The sequence below is a fragment of the Oryctolagus cuniculus genome, chromosome 5 (genome assembly GCF_051225735.1).
Source record: "Oryctolagus cuniculus isolate XC-2025 breed Fujian yellow rabbit chromosome 5, ASM5122573v1, whole genome shotgun sequence".
NCBI classification, from domain to species: domain Eukaryota; kingdom Metazoa; phylum Chordata; class Mammalia; order Lagomorpha; family Leporidae; genus Oryctolagus; species Oryctolagus cuniculus.
In genome coordinates, this window is record NC_142871.1 from 158,131,849 (window position 1) to 158,154,511 (window position 22,663).

The 22,663-nt window shown below is 40.6% G+C and overlaps 1 long non-coding RNA gene across 1 annotated transcript; it reads right to left on the bottom strand.

The window, feature by feature from the left end:
• Positions 1-542: 542 nt before the first annotated feature.
• Positions 543-22,130, bottom strand: LOC149126823 (uncharacterized). Its single transcript, XR_016233496.1, has 3 exons — positions 22,004-22,130; positions 3,154-3,351; positions 543-1,802 (listed from the first exon to the last, which is right to left on the bottom strand). It is a non-coding gene; the product is annotated as an uncharacterized LOC149126823 (long non-coding RNA).
• Between the last annotated feature and the right edge of the window lie 533 nt (positions 22,131-22,663).

Below are 22,663 nucleotides of genomic sequence, written 5' to 3' on the forward strand. Positions count from 1 at the left end.
CATGGTCATGACTGAGTCTTTGGAGGCACAGGGATGGCTGTGGTTCAGGTGCTGGGCAGCAGACAAAAATAAAGCCCAAGCAATTGGGCTGCTCTGTGCATTTTTTTAAAAGAGTTATTTTAGGGGCCGGTGCTGTGGCATAACGGGTAAAGCCACCACCTGCAGTGCCGGCATCCCATATGGGCGCCAGTTCGAGTCCCAGCTGCTCCACTTCTGATCCAGCTCCCTGCTATGGCCCAGGAGAGCAGTGGAAGATGGCCCAAGTGCTTGGGCCCCTGCACCCATGTGAGAAACCCAGAAGAAGCTCCTGGCTCCTGGCTTCAGATCAGCTTGGCTCTGGCTGTTGTAGCGACCAGTGGCTGGATGACCACTCTCTCTTTCTGGCTCTACCTCTCTCTGTGTAACTCTGACTTTCAAATAAATAAATAAATCTTAAAATAAAATTTATTTTATTTATTCAAGCACATGTTATACTAGTTAATTAAAAATGGGAATAAATTATAATAGACAGATACATATACAGATATAGATAGAAGATGGATATAGGTATGAATGCCTTTTTTTGTAAATAGACTTTTTCGATTAAATTAACATCCTTGATAAAATCTTGAGAAAACAGAGAAAGCCCTGGAATAAATTAAAACTTAATTGAGGGATAGTTTTTCTGTTGGTTAATGCTAGGAGGTGTAAAAGAATTTAGGTAGGGCACAAAACAAGTACCATGAAGTGAGGCATGGGTTTTTTTTTATTACAATTTATTTCCATCCATATTATTCTATGTATATTATCAACTAAGTGACAGAAAACAAAAAATTAGAGCTATAAATATATAGTGGCTATCAACATTACATCTTACACTGTAAAGTCATTTGTCTCTGTGATTGTCAAAATCTTGTGTAATTATTCCAGTTAGTCGGGGGGGGGGTACAAAAAGAACCACAGTAAAAAATATGAATTGTTTTTAAATATGTCTGGAGCCATGACAAACACATTCATATACACTCTTTGTGTCTACTCTGAAGAGCAAAAGTTTATTTTATTTTTGGTCTGTATCCTCTTCTCTTGAGTTTTACACTTGGTTTATGTGAGAATCTTTGCTCAGTGAGAAGCAATTCTACCTTACACCATTGATGTAAGAAGTGCCCTCGCAATGTACACTAGGGAAGTAAGACTCATGTGTGAGAACCACAGGTGAATTACACGCAGTTCATCCTCCCTTCCTCCTCCAATCTACTACCTGGTAGAGGTGTTACCGACAGTGGAATGACCAGTACAGTCCAAAACACAAAGACTCCTGAAAAGTGAAACACATATAGTAATCACTAAACCACCAACAAAATTGCATAAACACATGGAAAACTTACCAATGATGAAAAGCGAACATTGAAACTGTGACTGATAATATTTGTCCACTACATTGAAAAACCTTAAAGTATTCATCATACCCAGTGTAGCAATGGTGTAGACAAAAGCATTCTCAAAAAGTGCTGGTAGGTAGGATAATTGCTGCAACACTATAGATAATTTTCACTGCTTGTGTCAGAAACCAATCAAAGAGTAGGTTAGAAAAATTATGCTTAGTTTTTAAACATATTTTTAAATTCCGGGAAGATGGAAACTTTTGATCTTGGTTCAGCTGTTCTATTTCAATCTCATGCTTTGTCATCAAAGTTTTGGCTTTTTATGTTCGTGCTCATTTTTCTGCGATGGCTGCTTGGGGCTCCAGGTTGCTACATCAAAATACCACAGCGGAGGAAACGTACAGGGCCCGAGATCTGGTTTCTGAGCCGCAATTTTTTCACCTAGAAGAATCATTCAGAGAACATCTTCCTGAGTCTCATTGACCAGAACTGAGAGGCATACCCACCCCTAGAAAAAAACTACAGAAGAATCAATAAAGATACACAGGGCTTACCATTCCAGACCAAAACTAGCATTTGACTGACGTGAATTTGTGTCAGTTACAAATTTTTTTGTGTGATTTTTTGGGCAGTATACAAAGATTTAAATGATTAATATTTCTTCCAGGAATTCAGGCCATAAAATAGTCCCAGCAATACTGTTGTGCAAGGACGTATTTGTTTGTACATGTGCTTCTGGAAGTGTTTGTGTGTGTGTGTGTGTATCTGGATAGCTCTGTTCACTGATTCCAGAAATTATATCTTCATACCAACATGTTAAATAAAAATGGGAATAACATGTTTATCAATGCATGTTAAACCCTCAGCCTGGTGCAAGGCACAGTAAGAACTCAATTAATATTTAGTGCGGCTTTTGGCATGAATATTTTATTCTGACATTGACAGATATGGAAGATTTATGTATGATTTAGAAAAGGATAACACAGATATTCAAGATGGTTGAATAGTGAGAAGCCACACTGACCTCAGCCACAGATACCAGAGGAACAAAGGACGGACCACCACATTCCCAGGGAACTGATGGACAGAGATCTTCAGTGGAGAACTAACATTACAGAACAGAGGCTTTGTGGGGCAGTGAGGAGAGAGGGCAATCTGCCACCACCCCTGCTGCCAGTCATCCTGCATCTATGGGCCCAGATGCCAGCTGGGAAATGCCATCTTGGCAACATAAGGTTAAAAAGAAGCTGCTGCAGCCTCCACCCACGGGCAGCTCTAACCGAGGGAGAAATCCACAGTTCCCACTGACCTCACGTTCAGCCTGGGGGACTGACAGGGGCCCAAGTACAACTTTGCTGCATATTGGCTCCCTCACCATCCCCCACCAAAGCACCGTCTCAGTTTGCTGTGGTGTAGTCGCTGCTGAACTCTGTTCTGACTCAGAGGACAACAAGTAGTCTACTGGTACCAGAAGCCGCCAGACCAGACACAGGGCAACTTACAGGATGAAGAGCAGGGCCTCTGCTCCCTGTGACTGTGGGAGTTTCAGGAATAAGAGACAGAGCCAAGAAAACCACAGGTTGTGGCTACGTGCCCATGCACCTGCCTAGTCTGCCTGCAGAGGCTCAGCCCCCTGCAGACTTGGCACAGATCTCACAGTGGGGTCACAGGACATCCTATGAAATGAGTCAGTGCCTGGACAGTACACTGGTACCGTGAGCTCACTCTAGGCTATGAATCAGCTGGTTCACCCTGGCACGGAAGAAAGCTGGGACTGGGACTGCAAACTTACCAGCCAGCTCCATCATCCCCTCTCCCTGCTGACTGGAGCTGCAGGTGCTCCCCCATCCACCTTGGGTGTCACTCTGGGCTCTTGCCCCACTCACAAATGGTGACCAAGTTCCTGGCCCCACCCAGCACACAGCCCTGGAGCTCAGGTGTAAGTTAGGCATTCCACCGAGTCCCAGAGGCACATCTCCAGGAATAAAGCCTGCAGGAGAGACAGAAATAAGACAGCTTCCAGATGCACAAAAATCCAATCAGAAACACAAGAAATGTGAACAAGAGAAACATTACTCCCAAAGGCCACACAATAATATATTAATATTGGACTGTGAAGAAAGGGAGATATAACACGTTATAGTCAAACTTTTAAAAGGAAAGCCTAAAGAAAATACCGTAATATTTGTAAGAGAGAAAAAGCAGATCGCCTTTAAAGGAACTCCCATCAGACTGATACGAATTTTTCAGCAGAAACGCTTCAGGCCAGGAGAGAATGGAGAGATACAGTTCCAAGTCCCAAAAGAAAAAGAAAAAAAAAAAAAACCTGCAACACCAAATACTTTACCCAACAAAGCTCTGTTTCATAAATGAAGGTGAAATAAAGACTTTCTAAGACAAGCAAAAATTGAAAGAGTTTGTCACTACCCTGCCAGTCTTTGAAATGATACTTAAGGAAAGATACTTAAAGGCCAGTGCCGCGGCTCAATAGGCTAATCCTCAGCCTGCGGCGCCAGCACACCAGGTTCTAGTCCTGGTCAGGCACCAGATTCTGTTCCTGTTGCCCCTCTTCCAGGCCAGCTCTCTGCTATGGCCTGGGAGTGCAGTGGAGGATGGCCCAAGTGCTTGGGCCCTGCACCCCATGGGAGACCAGGAGAAGCACCTGGCTCCTGGCTTCAGATCAGCGTGATGCGCCGGCCGCAGCGGCCATTGGAGGGTGAACCAATGGCAAAAGGAAGACCTTTCTCTCTCTCTCGCTCTCTCACTGTCCACTATGCCTGTCAAAAAAAAAAAAAAGATATTTAAAGAAAGACAATCAGCATTATGAAATGCTGTGAAGGTAGAAAACCTCCTTGTAAAAAGCAAAACTGATTCAAAGCAAGCAAAATGGATTTTTATGGAAAAATGGCAGGGACAAGTCATTACTTATCAATAATAACCTTGAATGTAAATGGACTAAATTCTCCAATTAAAAGATACAGACTGGTTAAATGGACAAAAAAAAAAAAATAAGACCCATCTATATGCTGCCTGCAAACACCACACTTCACCAGTGAAGACACACACAGACTGAAAGTGAAAGAATGGGAAAGGATATTCCACACAAGTGGAAATCAGAAGTAAGCAGGTGTATATATACTCATATCTGACAAAAACTACTAAGAGAGACAAAGAAGGGCATCATGTAATTATTAAGGGATCAATTTAACAAGAAGATGTGGCTATAGAAAATGTATAAGCACCCACTGCTAGGGAACCCAGTTTTATAAAATAAATGTTAATGGATCTAATGGAAAACATAAACTCCAATATAATACTGATAGGGGACATCAACAAATTGCTTTTGTCAATGGATAGATCAACCAGGAAAAAAATCAATAAAGAAATAACAGCTAATCTGCATTATCAACCAAATGGACCTAACAGATACAGAGAGAACAGTCCAGCCCATAGCTGCAGAAAACACATTGTTTTCATCAGTGCACAGAACACTGTCTAGGATAGAACATATAATAGGCCATTGAAATAATATCCTGTATCTTTTCTGACAGCCGTGGAATGAAGCTGGAAATTAACAACAAAAAAACTCTAGAAAATACACAAACAACATGCAGTGTTACATAGGTAGTTTTAGGAGCATACTAACATAAGAAATTCTTGTTAACTTACTGTATAATAAAAGCACTAGAACATAAAAAAAAAAGAAAATACACATAGAGACTGAACAAAAAATATGTACCAAAAAAGAACAGTGGGTCATAGAAGAAGTCAAAAGGGCAATCATTTTAAAATCCCTTCAATGAATCAAAATGAAAATATAACATCAAAACTTATGCAATATAGCAAAAGCAGTGTTAAGAAGAAAGTTTATAACAATAAGTGTATACATAAAAAATTTGAAAGGTATCAAATAAATTATATAACAGTGTATCTCAAGGACCCAGAAAAACTAGAACAAACAAACCTAAAATTAGTAGAAGGAAAGAAATAATAAAAATAATTGAAGAAACAAACAAAATAGAAATTTTAAAAAACCCATACAAAAGATGAATGAAATGAAGAGCTAATTTTTTTAAAAAATTATTTTAATTATTCATTTGAAAGATTTGCAGAGAAAAAAAGAGAGAGAATGAGAGATCAATCTTCTATTCACTAGTTCACTCCCCAATGGCTGCAATGGCCAGAGCTGGACCAGGCCAAAGCCAGGAGCCAGGAGCTTCTTCCAGGTTTTCCATGTGGGTGCAAGGGTCCCAAGGACTTGAGCCATCTTCTGCTGCCTTCCCAGGTACATTAGCAGGGAGCTGGATTGGAAGTAGAGCAGCCAGTATATGGAAAATGTGTATAATGAAAATTACAAAACATTAATGAAAGAAAAACAAGAGACAGAAAAAAATGGAAGTCTTCCACATTCATGGTGGAATAATTAATATAATCAAAATATCCACACTATGGCCGGGGCCACAGCTCACTAATCCTCTGCCTGCGGAGCCGGCATCCCGGGTTCTAGTCCAGGTTGGGGTGCCATTTCTGTCCCGGTTGCTCCTCTTCAAGTCCAGCTCTCTGCTGTGGCCCAGGAGGGCAGTGGAGGACGGCCCAGGTCCTTGGGCCCTGCACCCACATGGGAGACCAGGAGAAGCACCTGGCTCCTGGCTTCAGATTGGCACAGCACGCCAGCTGTAGCGGCCACTTTGGGGGTGAACCAACAGAAAAAGGAAGACCTTTCTCTCTGTCTCTGTCTCTCTCTCTGTCTCTCTCTCTCTCTCACTGTCTAACTCTGCCTGTCAAAAAAAAAAAAAAATACAAAAAAAAAATACAAAAAAAAAAAAAAAACCAAAATATCCACACTACACAAAACAATTACAGATTCAATGTGATTGCAATCAAAATTCCAAGGACATCTGGGTTGGTTCCATGTCTTCGCTATTGCGAATTGAGATGCTTAAAACATGGGAATGCAGGTATCACTTTCATATGCTGCTTTCATTTGGATATATTCCCAGAAGTGAGATAGCTGGATCATATGGTAGACTTACACAAATGTTTGCTCTGCAGTTTTTTTTTTTAAGATTTATATGAAAGAGAGAGAGAGAGAGGAAGAGAGAGAGAGAGCAAAAGATCTTCTATCTGGTGGTTCATTCCTCAAATGGCAACAGCAGCCAGGGATGTGCTAGGCTGAAGCCAGGAGCCAGAAGCTTCTTCTGGGTTTCCCATGTGGGTGCAAGGACCCAAGTACTCAGGCCATCTTCCAGTGCTTTTCCAAGGCACATTAGCAGGGAGTGGGAATAAATAGTATTTTCATGATTATTTTTGTTTGTTTCTGTGGTAGTGAGACAGACACAGAAAGGAGAGGGAGAGAAAATGATAGAACTCCCGTCCACTGGTTTACTATCCAAATTCCTATAACAACAGGGGGTAGATCAGGCCAAAGCCAAGACCCAATCACTTGAGTCATCAGCCACTGCCTTGCAGGGTGCACATTAGCAGGAAGCTAGAATGGGAAGCGCAGTCAGGATTCGAATGCTGACATTCCTGTATAGGATGCAGGCCTTCAAGCTGTCTTAATCAGAAGGCCAAATGCTCACCCCAACATTTTTAGATAGTATGAGAATGAGAAGATAAGTTTTGCTGAGCACTCTAGACTTCATTATATTCAAGGCATTAGAAACTCCCAAAATGTAAGGAGAACCAGTAAGTGCACATGATGATAAAATCTGGAATCTAGATATCTTCAGGCCAGTCTCTATCCTAAAGTTAATCCCTCTGGAGGCTGAAATTTATTTAAAAAATCAACATGACTAAGCAGTTGGAAAAAGAATGAGATTCTGAGCTAAAATATCAGCATATCCATTCTTAAAATGAAACCAGATCATAACCTCCTTCCGCTAATATTATTAATACATGCTGTTAAATAACTTCCATTATGTTTTAATAATACATTTAGTATATCTTTCAATGTTAATAAATGTAAGCTATTAAAAATTTTGAGGCAAAACAAGTATGAGCAGCACCTGAGCAAAGAAAGGGCAAATAAACTTCCAAAAATGTGGCAACTAGAAACTGAAAATTCTTTTTTGACTTCACGTCTCCGGATGCCCCATCTACGTTTCAGAAGCTGTACTAACAAATACAGTGCTACGAAATCCTGAAGTCTCAGTGAAACTCACTTGCCAAATTTAGTAAGTCCAGACCAACAGTTAATAGACAACTGAGGGGAAACTGAAGGGGGAATAATTTCCAGAAAGAAAACATCCACCCAAGACTCCAGGATCTCAACGAGACCACAGCTCATTTGTTGGGAACACACGTGGAGTAGTCTAGGGCATTCTAGAAGGAGAACTGAATGCAATCCTCAATAAAAGGAGTGTACTCTCAAACAGAACGCTTCGGACAGTCTCAGAAGAAAGAACAAGCCTTCCACTTAATAAAGTCTGCAGAAGTCTCTCTACCATTTTCCAAATCCTTTGCTGATATTTTTCCCTCTCCCCACCTGAGCAGGAAGGTTGGAGGGAGACTGTGGGTCTCACAGGAGAGGCAGGTGTTGCTATTCGTGGTGTGAAACAGACCCCTGAGTCTCTGGGGTGCTGAGGAGCTCCTGCAGAGAGAAAGCGGCTGGCCAGTGGCATTCTCAGAAGATCTGCTTCCCGAGTGACCGGCCTGCAGCAGCGATGCAGACCCTCCGTGGTGGGTGCTGAGGAGCCCAGCAGAGACTGGGTCAGAGCGAGGCCTTCCAGAAAGGGAATCATGCAGAGTGGAAACTTCAGGTGGCCTCCTAAGCACGTATTTGTTGATACCACGAGAATCAGCTCTCGTTGAATGCCATCAAGAGACTGAAAATGATGGCTCCCTCTCTTCCACTTGGCCTCCAATCCCTCACAGTGAAACGAAGAACGGAAACAGAAAGGCAGAACATGCACCTGCCATGTTCAGTGTCCTCTGACCCAGAAGTCTGGCCTATTGATTTGTGAGAAAAATAACTTTGAATGAGATGTGAGACTACAGCATAAACTAGACTAGCTTTAATAAACAGGAAGTAAATAGGAAGTAGGAGGACTATCCCAAGATGTCTCTAAAATATGCTACTATTTAGTAGAGTAAGAAGAGTGGACAGATGGCAATCAAAATAGTGATTGTAGTAAGTAAAATTTTATTATTGCATCACTACCACAACAACAAAGTAAGTAAAACTAAAGAGCTACTGTATTCAAAAGGTAGATTAAGGAGGAAAATACATTCATATATTGATATAAGTTATGTTAACAGACAAGAAATGGAATCAGCCAAGATATTCATCAACAGTTGGATAGATAAACAAAATGTAGCATACACATGCAAGGGAATATTATTTAATCACAAAAACGTATGAGATCCTGTCATTTGTGACAACCTGGTGGACGTAATGTGGAGTCTAATAAGTCAGGCACAGAAAGACAAGTACTGCATGTTCTCACTAATCTATGAAAGCTAAAAAAGTTTTTCTTTCAGAATAAAGTAAAATAGTGATCACTAAAATGCGACAAAGAAACTAGAGAGAGGTTAGATAACCAGCACCAAGATACAATTAGACAAGAGGTATTAGTTCTTGTATTCTCTAGCACAGTAGGATAATTCACAATAATTCACAATATGTAATGCATAATAATTATCATATATTCCAAAATAACTGGAGGTTATGGAACAGTCTCATAGAAATGATAAATGTTGGAGGTGATGGATATGCTAATTACTATAATTTGATCATTAGACATTCTCTCAGGTTCTTCAATAGTAATATAAATATGTACAACTCTTACATGTCAAAAGTAAAATATTGAAATTGTACCAACCTTAGATCATACTATCTCAGAAAAAATTAAGTCTAGACAGACTCTGTGTTAGCCATGGACCAGAAAAAAGTAAAATAACAATAAAAAACAAAAGACAGAAGAGTCTCATAGAACTCCTCACGTTACAGAAAAATTTCAAAAGAATGTTAATTGAATAAATGAAGGACTCAGTTAAAACAATAAAACCACATATGAGGAAACAGGAAAATTCTTTCCATTCAAGGAAGCAAATTGAGATCCAGAAAGGTCATTGTTACCTTGTAAATAAATACGTAAATAAGAAACTAAGTCCTATGAATTGTTCATAATTCTTTATGAATTGTGCTTCATAAGGAAGCACAACTGAAAATTAAATTACTGACAAAGAGGAATGTCCTTGAGATAATCCTAATGAATGCAGAGGAAATGGGCAAACAGATAAGGCAATCAGAAAGGATACTAGATATAAAAGACAAATAATTACAATCCATCACCAGAGAGTTCCAATCCCTGAGCGACTGATAAAAGAGCAACAACAAAAACAGGTTTGAAGATACAATGGGTCCAGGTAAGAACAGTGATCTGAACTCATGCAAATAATTTTCTCTATCCGAATGCTGCACTATAAGCATAGAATAATGATGATGATGTTAATGCTGTGTCAGAGATGATAAAGACAGGAAAACTGCCGCACAAGGGGGAGAGCTACAAGCAAATGGACCAATGACAATCAATTCGACCGACATAAGAAAGCCAATCCTCAAGCACATTGGAGGAAGCTGCAGCTCAGCACAATGTACCTCACAGAATTCTTGAAAGCTACAGGAATTGGTAGCCTTAGATTCTTCTAGAACTGAGGGCAAAATGGAAGAGGCATCAAAATCAAGAGCCTAACCAAAAGGAAATTAGCATCCTAGTCCCATTTCCAACTTTGTTCTGGTCCTTGGGGTTAATCCCCAGAGATGTAGAGTTGATGACTGTATCCACACTGATTCTGACTACAGGCACCACTCCCCTGCTCCAGTTTCCCTCCCCCAGTTCAGCTCCCATTTGGATTTTACCTCTCCCTCCTCCTCCCCACGCCAGGTGTGAAAAGGAAGGACAGGGACTCAAAACAATTGAAAAGGACATATATAAAGACACTGCTGCTAGGGTTTCTCAGTAAAATACTCACTTAGCTCCTTTGGCCCATTATCTGTTGCTATGACAGAATACATGAGACTGTGTATTTTATAAAGATGAGAAATTTATTGGCTCACAGCTCTAGAGGTCCAGGAGCATGGCGTGAGCAGGAGTTTCTGATGAGGACTCAGGAGAAGTGGCATCAGACAGTGGGAATGCATACGAGGAAGTGGTATCACATGGTGAGAGGAAGCGAGAAGGGAGATGGATCAGGCTTGCTTTTTTCTTTTTAAGATTTATTTATTTGAAAGTCGTAGTTACACCAACAGAGTACTTAGAAGGTAATCTATAGGAGTGAGATTGACATTTTGAGATTTGATTATTGTTTAAAGCCCTTGCCTCAGCTGTTGAGGAACAATGTTTTGCTGACCTTACTTAACGTAAGGTTAATCTTATGGGTATAAAGTAAACTGAAAATACATCTTTGTAAAAATTAAGAGTGGGAATAGGAGAGGGAGGAGGAAGAATGGTGGGATCATGGGTGGGAGGGATCATGGGAAGTATCACTATGTTCCTGAATCTGTATATAGAAAATACATGAAATTTGTACATCTTAAATAAAATTTAAAAAAAAGTCATAGTTACAGAGAGAGAGGAAGAGAGACAGAGATCCTCCTTCCATTGATTCAATCCCCAGATGGCTGCAACCACCATCCTGAAGCCAAGAGCCCAAAGCTTCTTTAGTCTCCCACATGGGTGCAGGGGTCCAAGCAATTGAGCCAACCTCCACTGCTTTCCCCAGGCCATCAGCAGGGAGTTGGATCCGAGGTAGAGCAGCCGGGACTTGAACTGGTGCCCATATGGAATGGTGGTGTGTGGCCCTACCTGCCAGGCTACAGCGCTGGACCCCAGGCTTGCTGTTTTATAACAATCTGCTCTCAAAGGAAATGAGACCTAACCCACTGCACAAGGACAGCACTCATCCCTTCATGAGTCTTGACTTTATCACGTCCCTCTACGTCCCACTTCTTAAAGGTTCCACCACCTTTCAATGCCATTTCACTGGGACCAAGTTTCAACGTGAGTTTTTGCATGGATAAACCACTTCCAAACCATAGCAGTCACCCTGCAATGAACTCAAAAACAGCAAATCCAACCCCCGAACTCGGTGCATCCAGCCAGCTTTTAGTAACGCATCTTAGTCATCACCAGACAACCCAGGAGGGCCAGAACTAATAGAAAACCTCTCATGTGGATGAGAGAGCCACACAAACAAAAGAGGAGAAAGTGAGAAAATATATATGCAAACTATGAGGAGAACTGTCTTTTAAAAATGAAGTCACTAACATCTTCAGGGAGGTAAGACAAGGCAACGAATGCATCCCTGAAACAAAACGTGGATGTCCTTAAAGGGGAGTTTTTGAAGAACAAAAAGAACTTGGGCCGGCGCCGCGGCTCAGTAAGCTAATCCTCTGCCTTGCGGCGCCAGCACACCGGGTTCTAGTCCCAGTTGCCCCTCTTCCAGGCCAGCTCTCTGCTGTGGCCAGGGAGTGCAGTGGAGGATGGCCCAAGTCCTTGGGCCCTGCACCCCATGGGAGACCAGGAAAAGCACCTGGCTCCTGCCTTCGGATCAGCGCGGTGCACCAGCCACAGCGCGCCGGCCATGGCAGCCATTGGAGGGTGAACCAACGGCAAAGGAAGACCTTTCTCTCTGTCTCTCTCTCTCACTGTCCACTCTGCCTGTTAAAAAAAAAAAAAGAACTTGAAGAACTGGAAAACATCAAAATAAATAAATGGAAACCTTGGGACTAGTGTTGTGCCATAGTGGGTAACACTGCTGCCTGTGACACTGTTGCCCATGTGGGTGCCTTTTTATATTTCAGCTGCTCCACTTCCTATCCATCTCCTTACTAACGGCCTGAGAAAAGCAGCAGGAGATGACCCAATTGTTTGAGTCCCTGCCGCCCATGTGGGAAGCTGAGGTGAAGCTCCTGGCTCCTGGCCTTGGCCTGGCCCAGCACTGGCCGTTGTGGCCACTGTGGCCATCTGGGGAATGAACCAGCAGGTGGAAGAACTTTCTCCTCTACCTCTTCCTCTTTCTCTGTAACTCTGACTTTCAAAATAGATAAACCTTTTGAAAATGGAAATCTCAGATATTTTAGAAAATATAATTGAGGACCTTCAAGGTGAAAAATCTGTGTGTAATTGACATATTAGATACCAATTAACATGCATTAGGCTACAAAACAAATAAATATAGCAATGCCATGATTTCTTGTATTGTAAAGTTTCTATTATAGTATGATTTTCTCTAATCATGACCTAATTTCTCTTCTATCTTACACCTTTAGGACCTAGTTAATGCAGTTTTCAGGACAAAAAGGTACACCTCTTTTCTTCAAATTGTTTTATCTTTTTACTCTTAAGCAGGAGAGGATTGCAGAAGATGCTCTGTGCTCCTGAAGCTGGAGGACTACACACACACACACACACACACACACGACCAGGACAGTGAGCCATAATTCTTTTTTTTTATTTTGGAATTTAAATTCATAATGGAACATAGATATTCATTGGCAATTTTAGCATTAGAAACTATATTTCTATGATATAAACTTTCAAGTTTCCTACTGAGTTCTTACAAACACCCTACAGGATCACAGCACTGCAGAGCTAGGAAGCATTTTACAGGCCCTCTGGACATTAATTACCCAGTGCAGAAATCTTTTATAGAATACCACTGTTAAATGAGGATCTGACCTTGACTTGAACACTTCCAGTAATGGGGAGCTCACTCTGCAAAAGCACACTGTTCCATAAATACGAGCGTGCGGACACATGGACGCAACAGCAATCTGCTCCCTCCTCCAACAATATTCCTGGACTGATGTTTTTTTTTGACAGGCAGAGCAGACAGTGAGAGAGAGAGACAGAGAGAAAGGTCTTCCTTTGCTGTTGGTTCACCCGCCAATGGCCACGCCGATCCAAAGGCAGGAGCCAGATGCTTCTCCTGGTCTCCCATGGGGTGCAGGGCCCAAGGACTTGGGCCATCCTCCACTGCACTCCCTGGCCACAGCAGAGAGCTGGCCTGGAAGAGGGGTAACCGGGACAGAATCCGGTGCCCCAACCACGACTAGAACCTGGTGTGCCGGCGCTGCAAGGTGGAGGATTAGCCTACTGAGCCACGGCGCCAGCCAACCTGGACTGATCTTAGTATGGATTGAACTCTAGACCATATAATCTGTTCACTGTTCCAAAATGGCAGAGTCACATTTTGCACTTCATTGTCATCTTTTCTCTCCCAGATTAATCATTACAAGTAGATTCTGTCAGTCCTCATGTGCTCTGATTGCCAGAGTTTTGCTATCTGGCAACGACACCCGATATGAGCTCCTGTTTGTCCCTGAGAACCATCCAGATCTGAACACTGTGACCCAGGCACAATCTAAATAGCATGGAGTCTTGTAAAACTAGCACCTCCTCTGCGATCCTAATGGTTAGAGATGGAACAGCTGTAGAGAATGATTACCAAACTGTTTTCCAAAGGAAAAGGCTGAGGTCCAGAGAAATTACGTGACTCACCGAAGGGTTGACAGATAATTAAGTGGCAAAGTCAAAATGAAAATCAGATGACTAGAAATGTAAAATGAGGGCTAGAAATCGCAGTGAAAAATGCATTTGAATACAATCCCCATTGGCTTTTGTGTAGGAGCCTCAAGTGAGCAAGGTCATTAAGGACACACTAACTTCTCATGGTTTCCTTAACTATGTCAAGTGATGCTCCAGACATTTCAAGGTCTCATCAGACTAAGTTATCAAAAGAATCCTAGAAAGTATTAGGAGGCATTGAGATTCAGAGAATTTAAACCACTTGCTCATATTCTTGTTTGTTAGAGGAGCAGCTGAGATTCATCACAAATTTCTTCAAACTCTGAAACCACGAGTGTTAGGCAACCTCAGTATCCAACAACAGATCCGCATGCAGAGGACAGGAGAGTTAGAGCTGGGGGTTCCCGGCATCAGGGTAGGTACAGGTCAATGCAACAGAGAGAAAATCAAGACACGCTCACATTTAGAGTCAGGTGACTTTCAATGACTATTTCCGGGGAATTCATTGGAGAAAAACTAGTGTTCAAAAAATGATGCCAGCTAGATATTCATATGAAAAAAATTATCTCCAAATTACCTCCCAAAACATACAAATGGAAATAGATCATTGACATAAACATAAAAGCCAAAAGTTTATTACTTTTAAAAGAAAGCACAGGAGCATTTTTCCTCTTTTTGGGGAAGACCTTAATGAAAGATCTCCGTGAGTGAGATCCCAGTGGAAAGAACAGGTTATCAAAGAAGGAGGTACCTTTCTCTGAAGGGAGGAGAGAACTTCCACTTTGACTACGACCTTGTCTAAATATGATCAGAGTCCGTGAACTCAAAAGGCTTCCATAGCCTTGGCAACTCATGACAAGAGCCTAGGGTGATTACTGATACCATAAACAAGAGTGTCAATTTGTTAAGTCAACAACATGAGTCACTGTGTGTTTACTCCTCATGTAGGATCTCTGTCCTTAATGTGCTGTACATTGTGATTTAATGCTATAACTAGTACTCAAACAGTATTTTTCACTTTGTGTTTCTGTGTGGGTGCAAACTGTTGAAAGCTTTACTTAATATATGCTAAATTGATCTTCTGTATATAAAGATAATTGAAAATGAATCTTGATGTGAATGGAAGGGGGAGGGAGAGGGAAAGGGGAGGGTTGTGGGTGGGAGGGAAGTTATGGGGGGGAATCCATTGTAATCCATAAGCTGTACTTTGGAAATTTATATTCATTAAATGAAAGTTAAAAAAGAATATAAAAATGTTTCTTAAATATAAACCAAAGCCAAACATCCATTAAAAATTGATAAATTAAATTCTACTAAAATCCTATAGTGCTCTTCAAAAGACACTGTTAAGAAAACGAAAAGTCAGCTCACGTACTGCGAAAAATATTGATAATACATGTCTGATAAAGGAATTTTTGTTGAACATATATTGAACTCCTGTAGTTCAATAATAAACTTTTGAATATCCTCAGTAAAAATGGAAATATTTGAACAAACTTCACAAAAGAATATTGGGGGATATTTCAAATTGTTCATGGAAAAAGGGTCCTAAAAGATGTTTGTTTTGGTGCAAAAAATTTTGGAATCGATTAATAGTTTTTTCATTAATAGTATTTTCTATGAGCTTTTTGAAGATCCCTCGTGTATACGGCAGCTCAGTTTTTTGCATCTAATGAAATTTATCTTCTAGTTCACTCTTCTATGAACTTTTGGACTTTTCCTGATGTACAGGTGATCAATAACAACACAAGAAGATTCTGGAAATCATTAGTCACTGGAGAACCGAAAATTTAGAGATCCCATTCCTCACTGCTAAGGTAGCTAAACTTTAAAGAATTGGCAATAGCAAGTGTTGGTGAGGATGTGGAACACCTGAAGTCTGCATCCTTTGCCGTTGAGGTTATTTAGCGTAATTACACCGAATACAGAGTGGCTCTTTGTTTTATAAAATTAAACATTCACTTAGAATGTGGCTCATAAATTTTACTCCATGGTATTTGTCCAAGACAACAAAATCATGTGCTCACAGCAATAATTTTACACTAATATAATAAGAAGCTTATTTACAATAACCCCAAACTGCAAATGACCTGCCTGTTTATTTGCTCAATAAACAAATTTTGTAGATCTTGAAAACCAAAACTCCTCAGCAGTAAAAAGGAGTATTATTATACTTAAACCTCAAAGTATTATACTAAAGGAAAGATGATAAACATGAATGCTACATGTGTATTCTATCTCACAGTTGCAATGAAAGTTGCATTAGGGCATAATTGTATCAAAATCCACTAAACTCTACAATTAAGTTGTGTACATTTTATTGCATGAAATTATATCTTTACCAGGCTGATTTTTAGCATCTGTATTTTCTTTAATGTAAAAGTAATCCAATTTCGGGGGCCGGCACTGCGGCACAGGTTAATCCTCCACCTTCAGTCCCGACATCCCATATGGGCACCAGTTCTAGTCCCGGCTGTCCCTCTTCCCATCCAGCTCTCTGCTATGGCCTGGGAAAGCAGTTGAAGATGGCCCAAGTCCTTGGGCCCTGCACCTACATGGGAGACCCAGAAGAATCTCCTGGCTTCTGGCTTCAGATAGGCCCAGCTCTGGCTGTTGCAGCCATCTGGGGAGTGAACCAGTGGATGGAAGACCTTTCTTTATTCTCCCTCTCACTGTCTTTAACTCTACCTCTCAAATAAATAAATAAATAAAATCTTAAAAAAAAGATAAACTATAAAGGGATGATCACTGGTTATAAGAGCCCACGTAGAACAGTACAAAGAAGGTAAGAGGGAGCAATTCCAAATAAAGTAAATACAATGGAGCTTGTGACATATTATAAAAAAAAGTAATCCAATTTCTTATACAAAGTTGGAGAAACAAAACTATGCGAACTAAAAACAAAAACTATTATTGCATACTCAGAGAACATAAACATTAAAAATAGCATGAGTTTTATCTTCCTATTTCTTATTTGTATATTAAAATACACATACTTCATAAATTATATTCTTTATTGAGTGTTTCTTGGTGTATAATTTTTTGTTGGAATAAATATTGTCAAAATGAACTTTTAATATATTCTTTGATTAAATTTTCAATAATTTCTATAGGCATATTACCAGTTATAGGTTATAAAGAATTTAATGTTCTTACCATACATTGTAAAACTTCTTACAATGTGGTGAAATGATGATTATATATTTCTGCTAACCATGAGTGAGATGTGACTCTGATTTTTGCCATAACCTATCATTGCTAACATAGAATTTCTCTTTGCTGATTTGAATAAAGATAATCCAATCTTTAGGTCAGAATTAATTAAATTAAATAATTTCTTAAAATGACTCCATATTTGGTTGTGTTTATGTAAATTTTATTCAGGCCCCTGGTCCATTTTTTCCATTAGGGTTTTATTATTTGTAATGGGCATATATAAGCTCTTTATACATTAAGGACACTGCATTCTGTAGTCATATTTGTTATACATATTTTTAAAAATTTTTCTGATATTTTAGATGTTCAGATATTTTTATTTTGTGTAGTCATTTTTCAGCCTTTCAATTTGAATTTTGCTTTTCAAAGTACTTGCAACCAAACTATGAAAGAGTAAGAAATTTTCCTGTATGGAACAAGATAATTCCAATTGCACAGACATTTAAAAAAATTACTAAGCTGGGTTGTGGTAAAGATGACAAACCCTGAGAAATTTACCCGCACTAGGCTTGAATGATAACTATTTCAGGTACAAATTTTAAAAATTAGAAATATGTGATTGTTGGAGAAGAGGGAAATATGGAGAGAAAGAGCCTTAGACAATGTTGTGACATATGCCACTCCTCACAGACAAGGAGTAAGGCTGGAAGGTGGGAGGTTCAGGTAAGGCTGATACAGAAGTGAGACTGGCTGCTAAAAAACTCACCTGAATGGGTGCTAGGGAGCCACTGGCAGTGCACACAGGCCTGCAATAAGAGGGATATCTGGACATTGCTTATGTGATGGTTTCAAAGACGCTGCTATAAGAATACCAATAAACTGGAATTTCAGGGTTGTTGAACAGTCATATGAGGTTTGAATGAACAGTCTTCACAGGTCAGGCTATCCAATGGTTTGAGGTGAAATGAGCAGTACCTGCGCACTGGAGAGTGGATGTGACCACGGAGCTCTCTCTCATCTGTATATGAGCACCGCCTGCTGGCCACAATGGGTCAAAATGACCCTGGGAAGGGGACTGAGAGGGAAGCCTAGCTTCCTACGCGGGGTATCAGCTTGTAAAGTAGCTGGACTTTATGGAAATTACTGTGGTAACTCATTATGGAAAGAGTTTATTTGCTTTCTGCAAGTCTTGGGATCTAGAGTTTGAAGAGTGATCCTTCGAAACGGAGCAAGCGTTGAGAGAAGTTATTCCCATGCAGTTTCGGAGGAGTGTGAGCTGGTTTAAGCTTTAGGAAGAGCATTCAAGAAATGTATATCAAAAATTAAATTGAATTCCAAAATATTCCGTTTAGGTATGTGTCTTAAACTCTTAAACAAGTAATCAGAAAAGATTTTCAGAGATAAATTCCAAGGACTTTCTTCAGGGAAACAACAACAACAACAACAACAACAACAACAAAAAAAAAGAAAGGCTGGTGGGAGGAACCAATCTAAACTCCATAAAGAATTAACTGTGCATGTAAATCATAATACAGCCATCTAATGGAATAGCTGTGTAGCTGTAAAATGGAGATGTGCACTCTGTTATGTATTGACATATCAAAGTATCCAGCATACATTAGTAGGTGAAAAATGCATTAAACATTAAACAACACTAGGTGTCTCGTGGGTCTGGGGGTGATCCGAGTTCTGGATCACCCCTGGCTGGTATGTGTGTGACCTTTGGCAAGCTGACTTTTCAGTCCTCAGTGTTCTTCACCTCTAAATTGAGAAAGACAGCGCCTTCTTTATAGGATGGCTTTTAAAATTAACAAGGGATTCACAGAAAGTCCTGAAGCACTCTTCATCTAAAATAAACTATTCTGACTCTTCTTAGGTCTGCATTGATGTTCACACTTGTATTTTTAATCTACGAACAGATAAAAGTGCAATTATGTCAATATAATCGTAATTTATATCACAGGGTTGGATATTTCCTTACAACATTTTATAGCTTTGATTTTCTACTTCATATACATACTTATCTAAAATTTTTAAAAAATTCAAAGCCAGTTTCTCTGCAATATTCCCCATTGCAGAAACAACAAGGCATTATTAACAGTTGAATTTAAAACTGAATTTAAAATTTCACATTGTGCTTAGAGCTTCCTCATAGGTTTGGCCAGGCAGTCTTAATATTTATGGAAAACTACAAATGAAAACATGAGTCCTGAATATTCACCCCAATACCTGATTTTTCAGTATGAAATATACATGAACTGAGTATGAAATATACACGAATTCTCTAAAGGCATGCTTTTCTCATAATTTCCATGATTTCAGTAAAATGATAAGTATGAATTCTCATTTAATATCACAGAACACTATTTTTTGTCTTCCATGGAGAGGAAGAGATAAAGGAAGACAAAGAGGCCACATATAATGATGTTTGAGATGTGCTTAATTATTTGTATTTTTTTACTTTTTAAGTTTATTATTTTTTAAAATATTTATTTACTTGAATGCAGAGTTACAGGGAGACAGAGAGAGAGAGAGAGGCAGAGAGAGAGAGAGAGAGAGAGATCCTCCCTCTGCTAGTTCATCCCCAGATAGCCCCTACTACCAGAGCTGCACCAATCTGAAGCCAAGGAGCTTCCTTTGGATCTCCCACGCAGGTGCATCTTGGGCCATCTTCCACTGCTTTCCCAGGCCATAACAGAGAGCTGGATCTGAAGTGGAGTAGCCGGGACTTGAACTGGTGCCCACAAGGAATGCTGGCACTGCAAGCAGCGGCTTTACCTGGTATGCTACAGCGCCGGCTGGTTTTCACTTTTGATGGGTTCTCACTTTATATCTGATGTCCTCGGGTTTTGAAATATTTCAATGTACAATATTCAAAGTTGCTTTTCTGTTCTTTTAAAGAGTTTAATTTCATAACTCTCACTTACTGAATCTTAGGGTCTACACATTGTTCCACATTCAACATAAGCCACACAAGGTAATTTCTTCCAGGATTTCTTTCTAAAACCTCTGGGTTGTAACAACCAGAAGACTATCCCATTCATAAAAATATCAGCTGTCCCATGGATACGTACAACAGTTAAAGTTGTTAAAGTTCATGGTAGGGATGACCACTTGACCATGGAGAAGAACTTTTTCTTTTAGGTCAAGAAAACTACCTTGATGTCCAGATCACATGTTCAGATAACTTCATCACAGTCATCTAATATTCTGCTCCCCGAAATCCCTTTGAAACAAGCAATAGAAAACCTGTGCGACCCTTAGAAACAAATATACCACTGCCTTGGTATATTTGGAGAATTTATGGGATTGATGGCGAGTTGGCCTCAGATTGCTTAGAGCCATGGAGGGTCCCACAGTATGCCTCCTGTGTAAGAACAGTGTTCCTGGGGATGAGAGAAGAAATCCTGCCAGACCCTGCATAACAACCAACACACTCAGAGAAGTCAAAGTTGGAGAAAAGCATGGCCTAGCTAGCTGGATTTGGACTCCCCCTGGTAACCTCCATCACAGAATGTCAAATGGACATCACCTCACATGTCAATGCCAGTGGGTTTATACAGACTACTTGGCTGCATTGAGAAGAGTTTAATGTTAGGACTGAGAAACAGGGTTGCCAGATAAAATATAGGTTCCCTGACAAATTTGACTTTCAGACCAATAACACATACTTTCTGGGTATAAGTATATCCCAAATAGCATACAGGCCATACTACTAGCAAAACACCTTTGTTGCTTATTCAAACTCAACTAGGCTTGTCGTTTTATTAGCCAATTCTGGCCAGCGCCGCGGCTCACTAGGCTAATCCTCTGCCTGCGGCGCGAGCACACGGGGTTCTAGTCCCGGTCGGGGCGCTGGATTCTGTCCCGGTTATCCCTCTTCCAGGCCAGCTCTCTGCTGTGGCCCGGGAGTGCAGTGGAGGATGGCCCAAGTGCTTGGGCCCTGCACCCCATGGGAGACCAGGAGAAGCACCTGGCTCCTGCGATCAGATCAGCGCATTGCGCCGGCCGCAGCGCGCCGGCTGCAGCGGCCATTGGAGGGTGAACCAACGGCAAAGGAAGACCTTTCTCTCTGTCTCTCTCTCTCTCACTGTCCACTCTGTCAAAAAAAAAAAAATAGTCAATTCTGACAACCATATCTAGAAACAAAGAACACCCTGACCCTTGGTTCAGTCCTCCATGATTACTGAAAGAGGCTGTAACGGCTCAGTGGTCCTAAGGAGACAGGGGTTTCCACTGTCCTGCTTTGATAATCACAGGAGAAAATAACTGGGGCAAAATTCTCCCCTGGGGCCATTTGTAGCTCCGGATTCTTCTGCACCACCCGGTATTTGTGACTGCTCAAATATCTTAAGAAAAATGACTTCCTCTCCCTATGTACCTGGACTTGAAAAATCAGTAACAAGGACACAAGCAAATCTCACACACCCATCTCAACTTCGACTTGAATACAAGGACTTGAAGAACAGCAAAGGATTCTTCTCAAGAATGGCTACGTCACAAGTCTTAGAGAAGATAAAGTATTTCTTTCAGGCTACACCATATAAAATTGAATTCCAAGTATATGATAGTTGCAATGTTGGCAATGTTTTATGCCTCAGCTTAATACGAGAAACTTCTCTGAAAAATCAGAGCAAGTGCTTCCCTCAAGCAGCAGAAAGAAAAAAATGTATAGTCACTTTAGATTGCATTATCAATGTGTCTGCATACCTGGATTCACAATATGCAATCCTGACTTTCTGAAACCAGAGTTGTGTATATAAAGATTAGAGACACAAATATTCAAATAAAACCATGGTATATGCAATAAATAGGAGATCTGACACCGAAAATACAAAATTATTGAAAAAGAAAAACTCGACTTTTCCTAAAATTAAGGCAGAAAATATAGTAATAAAAATAAAGGAAGCAAAAAGAAACTCTGAATGATGGAAAACACAATTGGGAGCTCACCTGTGCATGCAACTGAACAGCAGGAGGAGAGACTGGTAAGACGGACTCCAAGCAATGATCAAAGGAAGGAGAGTTTTCATAGCAGCAGACGATGAAAAGGACTCACCTGTGACTGATGAAAGAGAACGCTGACACGAACTTGTGTTCCAGACACAAAGGTGGGGGAAGCTAAACCTGAATCTTTCTCAACCATCTCAAAGAGTGAGAACGCAAAATAGAGAACTGTAAAAATAAAATTTTTTAAAAAGGTGTTATAGTAAAAACTAGAAAGCAATGTGCATGAGCACTGATATGAATTAAATTAGTTACATCTGATTCACACAATTAGGAGGGAGATCCTAAAATTCCTGGGGGAAAACTGTGTAAGGGGGCCAGCGCTGTGGTGTAGCAGGTAAAGCCACCGCCTGCAGTGCTGGCATCCCATATGGGTGCTGGTTCTAGTCCCAGCTGCTCCACTTCCCATCCAGTTCTCTGTCATGGACTTGAAAAGCAGTAGAAGATGGCTCAAGTACTTGGGCTCTTGCACCCACGTGGAAGACCCAGAAGAAGCTCCTGGTTCATGGCTTTGGATCTGAGCAGCTCCGGCCGTTGTGGCCATCTGGGGAATGAACCAGCAGATGGAAGACTTTTCTCTCTCTCTGCCTCTGCCTCTCAGTAACT